Source organism: Bombina bombina, chromosome 5 (assembly GCF_027579735.1).
Source record: "Bombina bombina isolate aBomBom1 chromosome 5, aBomBom1.pri, whole genome shotgun sequence".
NCBI classification, from domain to species: domain Eukaryota; kingdom Metazoa; phylum Chordata; class Amphibia; order Anura; family Bombinatoridae; genus Bombina; species Bombina bombina.
Window position 1 is genome coordinate 145,548,199 of NC_069503.1, and position 12,457 is coordinate 145,560,655.

Here is a 12,457-nt window from a genome sequence, read left to right on the forward strand (position 1 = left end):
GATAGGATTCTATCAGCCAATCGGAATTAAGGTAGGAATTTTCTGATTGGCTGATGGAATCAGCCAATCAGAATATAGTTCAATCCGATTGGCTGATCCAATCAGCCAATCAGATTGAGCTTGCATTCTATTGGCTGATCGGAACAGCCAATAGAATGCGAGCTCAATCTGATTGGCTGATTGGATCAGCCAATCGGATTGAACTATATTCTGATTGGCTGATTCCATCAGCCAATCAGAAAATTCCTACCTTAATTCCGATTGGCTGATAGAATCCTATCAGCCAATCGGAATTCGAGGGACGCCATCTTGGATGACGTCCCTTAAAGGAACCGTCATTCGTCGTCTAGTCGTCGGAAGAAGAGGATGGATCCGCGCTGGAGGTCTTCAAGATGGAGCCGGTCGTCATCGGATGGAAGAAGATAGAAGATGCCGCTTGGAGAAGATGTTTGCCGGTCCGGATGTCCTCTTCTTGCCGGATAGGAGGAAGACTTTGGACCCTCTTCTGGACTTCTTCAGTGGATGTCTAGCCCCCGCTTGGGGTGGATGAAGATCTTGGAGCCAGGACGGATCGGTGAACCTGGCATGGTGAAGACAAGGTAGGAAGATCATCAGGGGGGTAGTGTTAGGTTTATTTAAGGGGGGTTTGGGTTAGATTAGGGGTATGTGGGTGGTGGGTTGTAATGTTGGGGGGGGGGTATTGTATGTTTTTTTTTACAGGCAAAAGAGCTGAAATTCTTGGGGCATGCCCCGCAAAGGGCCCTGTTCAGGGCTGGTAAGGTAAAAGAGCTTGTAATATTTGTATTTTAGAATAGGGTAGGGAATTTTTTATTTTGGGGGGCTTTGTTATTTTATTAGGGGGCTTAGAGTAGGTGTAATTAGTTTAAAATTGTTGTAATATTTTTCTTATGTTTGTAAATATTTTATTATTTTCTGTAACTTAGTTCTTTTTTATTTTTTGTACTTTAGATAGTTTATTTAATTTTATTTATTTGTAGCAATTGTGTTTAATTAATTTATTGATAGTGTAGTGTTAGGTTAATTGTAGGTAATTGTAGGTAGTTTATTTAATTATTTTATTGATAGGGTAGTGTTAGGTTTAATTATATCTTAGGTTAGGATTTATTTTACAGGTAAATTTGTAATTATTTTAACTAGGTAACTATTAAATAGTTCTTAACTATTTAATAGCTATTGTACCTGGTTAAAATAATTACAAAGTTGCCTGTAAAATAAATATTAATCCTAAAATAGCTATAATATAATTATAATTTATATTGTAGCTATATTAGGATGTATTTTACAGGTAAGTATTTAGCTTTAAATAGGAATTATTTATTTAATAAGAGTTAATTTATTTCGTTAGATAAAAATTATATTTAACTTAGGGGGGTGTTAGTGTTAGGGTTAGACTTAGCTTTAGGGGTTAATACATTTATTAGAATAGCGGTGAGCTCCGGTCGGCAGATTAGGGGTTAATAATTGAAGGTAGGTGTCGGCGATGTTAGGGAGGGCAGATTAGGGGTTAATACTATTTATGATAGGGTTAGTGAGGCGGATTAGGGGTTAATAACTTTATTATAGTAGCGCTCAGGTCCGCTCGGCAGATTAGGGGTTAATAAGTGTAGGTAGGTGTCGGCGACGTTGTGGGGGGCAGATTAGGGGTTAATAAATATAACATAGGGGTCGGCGATGTTAGGGGTAGCAGATTAGGGGTACATAGGGATAACGTAGGTGGCGGCGATTTGCGGTCGGAAGATTAGGGGTTAATTATTTTAAGTAGCTTGCGGCGACGTTGTGGGGGGCAAGTTAGGGGTTAATAGATATAATACAGGGGTCGGCGGTGTTAGGGGCAGCAGATTAGGGGTACATAAGTATAACGTAGGTGGCGGTCGGCAGATTAGGGGTTAAAAATTTTAATCGAGTGGCGGCGATGTGGGGGGACCTCGGTTTAGGGGTACATAGGTAGTTTATGGGTGTTAGTGTACTTTAGGGTACAGTAGTTAAGAGCTTTATAAACCGGCGTTAGCCAGAAAGCTCTTAACTCCTGCTATTTTCAGGCGGCTGGAATCTTGTCGTTAGAGCTCTAACGCTCACTGCAGAAACGACTCTAAATACCAGCGTTACAAAGATCCCATTGAAAAGATAGGCTACGCAAATGGCGTAGGGGGATCTGCGGTATGGAAAAGTCGCGGCTGAAAAGTGAGCGTTAGACCCTTTAATCACTGACTCCAAATACCAGCGGGCGCCTAAAACCAGCGTTAGGAGCCTCTAACGCTGGTTTTGACGGCTACCGCCGAACTCTAAATCTAGGCCTAAGAGAGGCAAACTAGAAAAATCAATTGCTTTCTGCAATTGAAAGAGTGTACTGGTAGCACTCAACAGCAAAACACTAATGAATTGGCCTGATATGCCTAGGTACTCGGCCCCAGACAGGACGTTTAAAACTTAACTTTTATTAGTCTTATAATAAAAAAGAAAAAAGAATATTAAAATTCCAACTGATGTAGAAATGGGAGAATGTAACTCCTGAGGAGAATAATCTGACAAATAAGCGATATGCTCTCCAAGTTGTGTCTACTTGGGGGGAGGAGGAGATAATTCCACATATAATAATTCCCAAAAATTATAGAATTGTATTTCTTCCTTGTTGTTACCTCCCTCTTGTGGGTAGATTCCTCACAAATAAAAGGGGTGAGTGAGACTACTAGATAGAGAACCCCCACTTTTAATTTCCAATGGAATATACTAATATAGGAGTCACAATTATTGATATTTGTACTTTAAGATATCATGCAATAGTCACCATGCACCGCAATAGGTATTAAATTCAAAAATAGAGAATAAACTGAAATTGCTCAGGTGTGTAACTCCCAATGCTGGGCACTATATTTATGCTTCTTTACTATTGAAAAGACACAAATAGTAGTGTTCTGTAGGCTGTTCTAATTTCTAATAATACCACCAGTGAATCCAAGTCTGTTAACACTCAGTGAGAGTGCAACAGATATCTTAATTGAGGTTTTCTTATAGGTGTTGCGAGTTGCTACAGAATACTCTATAGGTGATTCAATTTTATAGAGTCCTGGTTACTTTTTAATGTTACACTATATTTGTGCTTGATTTTTCTGTGTTGAAGATCTTAGGTGGATACCGTGTTATCATATGTACCAGTGAAGGTCTATTTATAAAATTACAAATGCAGTATGAGGTTATGTTAAATGTATTAAGCCTGGGGGAAACCCCTGTTTTTATACTGCCGGTTGTATAAAACCGCTATTTGTACATTATGTTCAATGTGATTCACTTGAATATGCAATATTAGAGCAATTCTGATAAACAGTAGATTCGTATCTGATCAGTGTGTTTGGTGCACTATATAAATCTGGAAATAAATTTGTAACTCCAGGGTCCTTGTTGCTTATATATTTATATATATAGTGGAGTTGTTACACCGTTTGTAAATGACTCTCCGGTATTATCATAATTATATTCCAGGTTACCGGGTATAGGTTTTTAGCAGGGTCTCTATATATTAGATGCTTAATTTAATTTGAGCTAAATTGACTCACTGCTTTTTGGTCTAAGTGCTTCGTATAAAGTTAAGCACTGTATATTTAAAGACCGAATGTAGTTTCGGCTGAGTCGGCTCACCGCTTGTGTCTAAGGTGCCTGTTTGTTATTAGACACCGTTCGGTAATTGCATTAAAGAAGGAATACCTTCATTGATAGGATTACATAGATCTAAAGCGGCTCGGTTAGCTCGGTCTCACTCACACACAGGCATACCATTTAAGTTAAATTCTAATAAAACATTCTGCTACCATTTCACACAGTGGTTAAGTTAAAAAAGGAGAATAGTCTCCAGCTTCCCTGACATGTTTCGCCACTGAAGGCTTTGTCAAAGGTGGGGCGCCCACCTTTCCGAGGGCTTTTTATTGGCTGGCAATCGAGAGGCTGGTCTCTATCGTCAGGAAGGTAACCAATCAGAATTGACAATAGAGATCAGCCTCTCGATTGCCAGCCAATAAAAAGCCCTCGGAAAGGCGGGCGCCCCACCTTTGACAAAGCCTTCAGTGGCGAAACATGTCAGGGAAGCTGGAGACTATTCTCCTTTTTTAACTTAACCACTGTGTGAAATGGTAGCAGAATGTTTTATTAGAATTTAACTTAAATGGTATGCCTGTGTGTGAGTGAGACCGAGCTAACCGAGCCGCTTTAGATCTATGTAATCCTATCAATGAAGGTATTCCTTCTTTAATGCAATTACCGAACGGTGTCTAATAACAAACAGGCACCTTAGACACAAGCGGTGAGCCGACTCAGCCGAAACTACATTCGGTCTTTAAATATACAGTGCTTAACTTTATACGAAGCACTTAGACCAAAAAGCAGTGAGTCGATTTAGCTCAAATTAAATTAAGCATCTAATATATAGAGACCCTGCTAAAAACCTATACCCGGTAACCTGGAATATAATTATGATAATACCGGAGAGTCATTTACAAACGGTGTAACAACTCCACTATATATATAAATATATAAGCAACAAGGACCCTGGAGTTACAAATTTATTTCCAGATTTATATAGTGCACCAAACACACTGATCAGATACGAATCTACTGTTTATCAGAATTGCTCTAATATTGCATATTCAAGTGAATCACATTGAACATAATGTACAAATAGCGGTTTTATACAACCGGCAGTATAAAAACAGGGGTTTCCCCCAGGCTTAATACATTTAACATAACCTCATACCGCATTTGTAATTTTATAAATAGACCTTCACTGGTACATATGATAACACGGTATCCACCTAAGATCTTCAACACAGAAAAATCAAGCACAAATATAGTGTAACATTAAAAAGTAACCAGGACTCTATAAAATTGAATCACCTATAGAGTATTCTGTAGCAACTCGCAACACCTATTAGAAAACCTCAATTAAGATATCTGTTGCACTCTCACTGAGTGTTAACAGACTTAGATTCACTGGTGGTATTATTAGAAATTAGAACAGCCTACAGAACACTACTATTTGTGTCTTTTCAATAGTAAAAAAGCATAAACATAGTGCCCAGCATTGGGAGTTACACACCTGAGCAATTTCAGTTTATTCTCTATTTTTGAATTTAATACCTATTGCGGTGCATGGTGACTATTGCATGATATCTTAAAGTACAAATATCAATAATTGTGACTCCTATATTAGTATATTCCATTGGAAATTAAAAGTGGGGGTTCTCTATCTAGTAGTCTCACTCACCCCTTTTATTTGTGAGGAATCTACCCACAAGAGGGAGGTAACAACAAGGAAGAAATACAATTCTATAATTTTGGGGAATTATTATATGTGGAATTATCTCCTCCTCCCCCCAAGTAGACACAACTTGGAGAGCATATCGCTTATTTGTCAGATTATTCTCCTCAGGAGTTACATTCTCCCATTTCTACATCAGTTGGAATTTTAATATTCTTTTTTCTTTTTTATTATAAGACTAATAAAAGTTAAGTTTTAAACGTCCTGTCTGGGGCCGAGTACCTAGGCATATCAGGCCAATTCATTAGTGTTTTGCTGTTGAGTGCTACCAGTACACTCTTTCAATTGCAGAAAGCAATTGATTTTTCTAGTTATAATACAATTTATTTAATAATTATTCTTTAAAATAACCTCCAATTAAAATACATATACGAAACAATTAAAAACAATATTTTATTCCTAAATTCTTGAGATTAGTTATAATTTATAGACACATTGAATTATATTTATAGAAACCAGATTATGAATCAAATGATACACACTTATGCTGTTATAATATTCTTTACAAAGATCATAAAAAATATACCTTTAAAATTAACCTTACTCACAATGAATCGCATTAAAATACCCCAATAAAATACCAGAATATGGACAGATAACTTCACAGTGTTTAGATAAACAATATACCAAGCTACTTCACCCAAATCTTACTGGTTTTCAATAGATTTAAGATAACTTTCAGACGAGTATAATTAAGTTATTTGGCCCACAAATGATTCTATATAACTCCAATTAAAACAGCAGAAGTTATATATATATATTATTAATTCAAACAGCCAATTTATATGCCAATTTATCTGAGCTGAAATAAATTCTTATCTATCTACAATAAGGCAAATTCTAATATATATATATATATATATATATATATATATAAATATATATATAGCTTCTGTAAATATAACTTACTTAGCACTAAAGATGACTAGTTAAAGGGACATGAAACCCACATTTTTTCTTTCATGATTCAGAAAGAGAATGCAATTTTAAACATCTTTCTAATTTACTTCTATTATCTCATTTGTTTTATTCTCTTGATATTCTTTGCTGAAAAGCATATCTAGATATGCTCAGTAGCTGCTGATTGGTTGCTGCACATAGAAGCCTCGTGTGATTGGCTCACCCATGGGCATTGCTTTTTCTTCAACTAAGGATATCTAAAAAATGAAGCAAAATAAATAATAGAAGTAAATTGTAATGTTTTTTTAAATTTGTATTCTCTATCTGAATCATGAAAGAAAGATTTTGGATTAAGGGGCCCTTTAAACTACACAGGACTATGGACATGAGCTTAAAATACAAATTGTGCTCTTTAAATGTACCAGCTTCAATTAGACTGTAACAACAATTAATATATTTACTTTAAAATATCAAATTATAGTCCTTGTCATACGTTAACACATGAGCCAATTTAAATGTTCCAGCTTTTTCAAATATATTCAGGTCACCTCATATGAAGAAAGGTATTGCAATATGGATCAGGAAGTTAGTCCCAGATTTTGCTTAAAGTGACTGTGTCCCAAATTGGCAGCAAAGTTATCAGTCCATATTTTAGCAAACAAAAGACCTCTTCTATCCTCTTGCATGAGGTTATATCACTTGATAATCCCCACTTTTCTTTTATTATAATCATTAGTGAACCTTTTTGGATACGCTCCACGGATCTTGTCTCTGATTGGCCCTTCGAGCTGAAACATTTGATTGGCCTACTGTTTTAAACAGTCAATTAGTTTGGCTGTCATACCAGTTTTAATCCCCTAGGAGGCAGCAGACAGCAAGAAATGCAGTCTCATTATCAATATTGCTACAGTTTAAATATCTAACCTTAAAATGTTTATTCAATATACTATAATTTCTTGTATTAATAAACTTATCTGGTCAGCATATATGTGTCCCATTTAATACAATTTAGCATGTATTTATAGAGACTAAATATGGGTATGTTTCTAGCATCATGGGGCCGATCTGATATAAATCGTCGCCCGCAAAAGCCGGCGACGCCAAATTTTGCGCTGGTTTGGTATCACATATATACAGCGTAACCTAGAAGTTACGCTCGTATATTTCTGCCTTCGGCCGTAGTTTTTTGGCCCATAGACAGGTATACCAAACCAGCACAGTTTGGTATCCAATATTCAGCATAAGGACTTACGTGGCGAAAATGGAGAAATTCTACTCCATTTTCACCTCGCCACAAATTGCAGGCGTAGTAAGCCTTGCGTTGTCTATTGGAGCCCCATAACTCCCTAAACTAGCTGCTAAATAAAACCTAACACCTAACGCATGCGCAATGTCTATCTACCTGTCAACCGCGATCCCCCGCCGCAATCCCTAATAAAGTATTTAACCCCTAAACCGCCGCTCCCGGACCCCGCCGCCACCTACATTAAATCTAAAACCCCCTAATGTGAGCCCCTTACACCGCCGCCATCTACATTATCTACCCCCTAATGTGAGCCCCTTACACAGCCGCCATCTACATTATCTATTCCTAATGTGAGCCCCTTACACCGCCGCCATCTACATTATCTACCCCCTAATGTGAGCCCCTTAAACCGCCGCCATCTACATTATCTACCCCCTAATGTGAGCCCCTTACACCGCCGCCACCTACATTAACTACCCCCTAATGTGAGCTCCTACCCCGCTGCCACCTAAATTAACTACCCCTTAATGTGAGCTCCTACCCCGCCGCCAGCTATATTAAAATTATTAACCCCTAATCTAATCCCACTATACCGCCACCACCTATATTAAATTATTAACCCCTAATCTAATCCCACTAAACCGCTGCCACCTATATTAAATTATTAACCCCTAATCTAATCCCCCTATACCGCCACCACCTATATTAAATTATTTAACCCCTAAAATACTAAACTATCCCTACCACTAAACCTAAGTCTAACCCTACAAATAGCCCTGAAAAGGGCTTTTTGCGTGGCATTACCCCAAAATAAACAGCTCTATTGCCAGCTCTTAAAAGGGCTTTTTGCGGGCCATTGCCTTAAAGTAACCAGCTCTTTTACCAGCCCTTAAAAGGGCTTTTGGCGGGGCTTTGTCACAAAGTAAACAGCTCTTTTGCATCTAATCTAAATCCCCCTACACCGCCGCCACCTATATTAAATACATTTCCCCCTAATCTAATCCCATTATACCGCCGCCAATTATATTAGGGTTAATATAGTTAATATAGTTATTATATTATATATATTAACTATATTAACCCTAATTATATTAGGGTTAATATAGTTAATATAGTTATTATATTATATATATATATTAAGTATAATAACCCTATCTAACTCTAACACCCCCAACTAAATTCTTATTAAAATAAATCTAATTAATATTAATATTATTAATTCAAATATTCCTATTTAAATCTAAATACTTACCTATAAAATAAACCCTAAGATAGCTACAATATAATTAATAATTACATTGTAGCTATTTTAGGGTTTATATTTATTTTACAGGTAACTTGGTATTTATTTTAACTAGGTACAATAGCTATTAAATAGTTAATAACTATTTAATAGCTACCTAGTTAAAATAATTACCAATGTACCTGTAAAATAAATCCTAACCTAAGTTACAAATACACCTACACTATCAATAAAGTAAATAAACTACAAATCTCTAAACTAAAATACAATTAAATACACTAAACTAAATTACAAAAACAAACAAACACTAAATTAGAAAAAATAAAAAAAGATTACAAAAATGTTAAGCTAATTACACCTATTCTAAGCCCCCTAATAAAATAATAAAGCCCCCCAAAATAAAAAAATGCCCTACCCTATTCTAAATTAAAAATTAAACAGCTCTTTTACCAGCCCTTAAAAGGGCTTTTTGCGGGGCATGCCCCAAAGTAAACAGCTCTTTTGCCTGTAAAAAAAATACAATACCACCCCCCAACATTAAAACCCACCACCCACATACCCCTACTCTAAACCCACCCAAACCCCCCTTAAAAAAACCTAACACTAAGCCCCAGAAGATCTCCCTTCCTTGAGTCGTCTTCACCCAGCCGGGCCGAACTCTTCATCCAATCCGGGCAATGTCTTCATCCAAGCGGCAACGAAGAAGTCTTCCATCCGGCGATGTCTTCATCCAAGCGGCAAAGAAGAAGTCTTCCATCCGGCGATGTCTTCATCCAAGCGGCAAAGAAGAGGTCCTCCATCGGGGCGAAGTCTTCCTCCAAGTGGCATCTTCAATCTTCTTTCTTCCTACCTCCTACGCGGAACATTCAGCTGGCCCGACGACTGAATGACGAATGAAGTATCCTTTAAATGACGTCATCCAAGATGGCGTCCCTCGAATTCCGATTGGCTTATAGGATTCTATCAGCCAATCGGAATTAAGGTAAGAAAATCTGATTGGCTGATTCAATCAGCCAATCAGATTGAGCTCGCATTCTATTGGCTGATCGGAACAGCCAATATAGTTGGCGGCGGTATAGGGGGATTAGATTAGGGGCTAATTCATTTAATATCGGTAGCGGTGGTATAGGGGGATTAGATTAGGGTTAATAAATGTAATATAGGTGGCGGCGGTGTGGGGGGATTTAGAATAGGGGTTTATTAATTTAATATAGCTTGCGGCGGGGTAGGGGGATTTAAATTAGGGGTTAATAATTTGAATATAGCTGGCGGCGGGGTAGGGGGATTAGATTAGGGGTTAATAATTTTAATATAGCTGGCGGCGGGGTAGGAGCTCACATTAGGGGGTAGTTAATGTAGCTGGCGGTGGGGTAGGAGCCCACATTAGGGGGTAGTTAATGTAGCTGGCGGCGGAGTAAGGGGCTCACATTAGGGGGTAGGTAATGTAGCTGGCGGCGGTGTAAGGGGCTCACATTAGGGGGTAGGTAATGTAGCTGGCGGCGGTGTAAGGGGCTCACATTAGGGGGTAGTTAATTTAGGTGGCGGCGGGGTCCAGGAGCGGCGGTTTAGGGGTTAATAACTTTATTAGGTGGCGGCGGGGTCCGGGAGCGGCGGTTTAGGGGTTAATACATTTTTTATTATTAGGAGAGTGAGGGGGATAGCGGATAGAGGGGTATACGTGTCAGGCTATGTTTGAGAGGCGTGTTAGACAGAACGGGATATTTTATAACTTAGTCAGGTTTTGTAGGCGCCAGCAGTTACTAAAGTGCCGTAAGTCACTGGCGACTCCAGAAATTTGTACTTACGCAGATTTCTGGACATCGCTGGTTTATCCGACTTACGGCACTTTAGCATCTGACGGCACCGTATATGGGATAGCTCGAGTTGCGAGCTGAAACTACGTGCGGCGGGGGTTCCCTCGCTTGCGCTGCAAACTACGATCTATATCGGATCGCGCCCCATATTAGTAAGCAATTTTAAAATGCATTTAAAATTGCATTTGATTATTTATTATCACATTCAGTACACCTCTTGCTGAGTGCACAGACTTATGTTTATGACCAATATTCATAGGATATCTTGTTGTCTGATAAATAAAGCAACAGATGTTATTTTTAAATGAATCAAACATTTATACATCTATCAATCCAGCTATTATTCAATACAGCAGACATTTATCCAATATAGTATGTTCCAGATCAATACATATATATATATATATATATATATATATATACAGTATATATATATACAGTATATATATATATATATATATATATACAGTATATATATATATATATATATATATATATATATATATATATATAAAAAGGTAAAATTGTTTATGATTGCTCTGTGTTTTAATGCAAAAATTTAATTTGCTTAAATATACAGTTCCTCCTGATGTGTTTCTGAGCAGCTTAGTCTGGTGATTCCACTATCATCAAAATGGAACAAACAATTATGGATAGTATTTAGGGGGTACCAGACTATAGCGCTTGTAGAAAGGGAGTAACATAAAGGGGAGCACAGTTTTAAGGTGTAACACAAATGTACTGATTTACAGCAGGGTATAAAAAAAACTTTTTTGTGGCTCACCTTTTTGTCTTTTAGTCTGAGAAGTCTGTGTAGTGTCTTTGCTTCTCCTCTGTAGAGTATGGTAGTATTTAGAAATCAAAGATGATTGGCTTATGTGTGGTGCCAGTTAAGGTATTTCTTTTCAAGAAATAAAATCTCCTTGTTAGAAAGGGGTTGAGTAACAGGCTTCCCCTCTCAGGGGTGTGGTAGATGTCTTTTAATGAAATAAATAAATGAAGCAAATGCAAGTGATTAGTGCAAATAAAATCTCCTTTATTTTAGCACAAAAACAAACCGGTGTTTGTGCTGGTGAATTAAAAGTCTCTTGGTGTTGTTAGGTAAAAACTTTGTGCAGAAATTTGGGGTATTTAACTTCCCAAACAGGCTGTGATGGTTGTCACCTTGATTATGCACAAACAGTGCAGAGGATTCCTTGAAGATCTTTGTCTCCAGATGATGTAAAGATTAAGGTTTATGCACGATTTTGGGGTATTTTCCTTCCCAAATAGGCTGTGATGGTTGTTGTCCTGAACTTACATAAACAGTATAGATGATTCCTTGATGATCCCTGTTGGTTTCTCTTTTTTTGCAAAAAGTAAAAAGTTCAGTTTTTTACTTTGAGGAAAATAACGATTCCTGAAGGTTCCTGAGTGGGTTGTAGAAGAAGTGAGGTGTTTTGTAACCTCCACAGGTCTTTCCTGTCTTAGGATGTGTTGGATACACTTGTGCTTCACAAGTGATCTGTAGAGTTGCGGTCTCGTCGGACCTTGATGTCACAAGTGGGCGAGAGGGAGTGAAGACAGTTTCACGAAACGCGTAAGGGCACGTCCACTTTTTAAGCATATATTCTGCTATTTAAAATCTAACGGCTAGTTTACGAGTTTGGCGTTAGAGGCTGTATGGGGCTAACAAGCAGTTTATGCTCATAGAATCAGCCAATCGGAATTGAAGGGACGCCATATTGGATGACATCACTTAAAGGTACCTTCATTCTGTGTTAGCCATCGATTGAAGAGGATGCTCCGCGTCGGATGTCTTGAAGATGGATCCGCTCCGCACCGGATGGATGGATGAAGATAGAAGATGCTGTCTGGATGAAGACTTCTGCCTGTCTGGAGGACCACTTCGCCCGGCTTGGATGAAGACTTCTCCCGGCTTCGTTGAG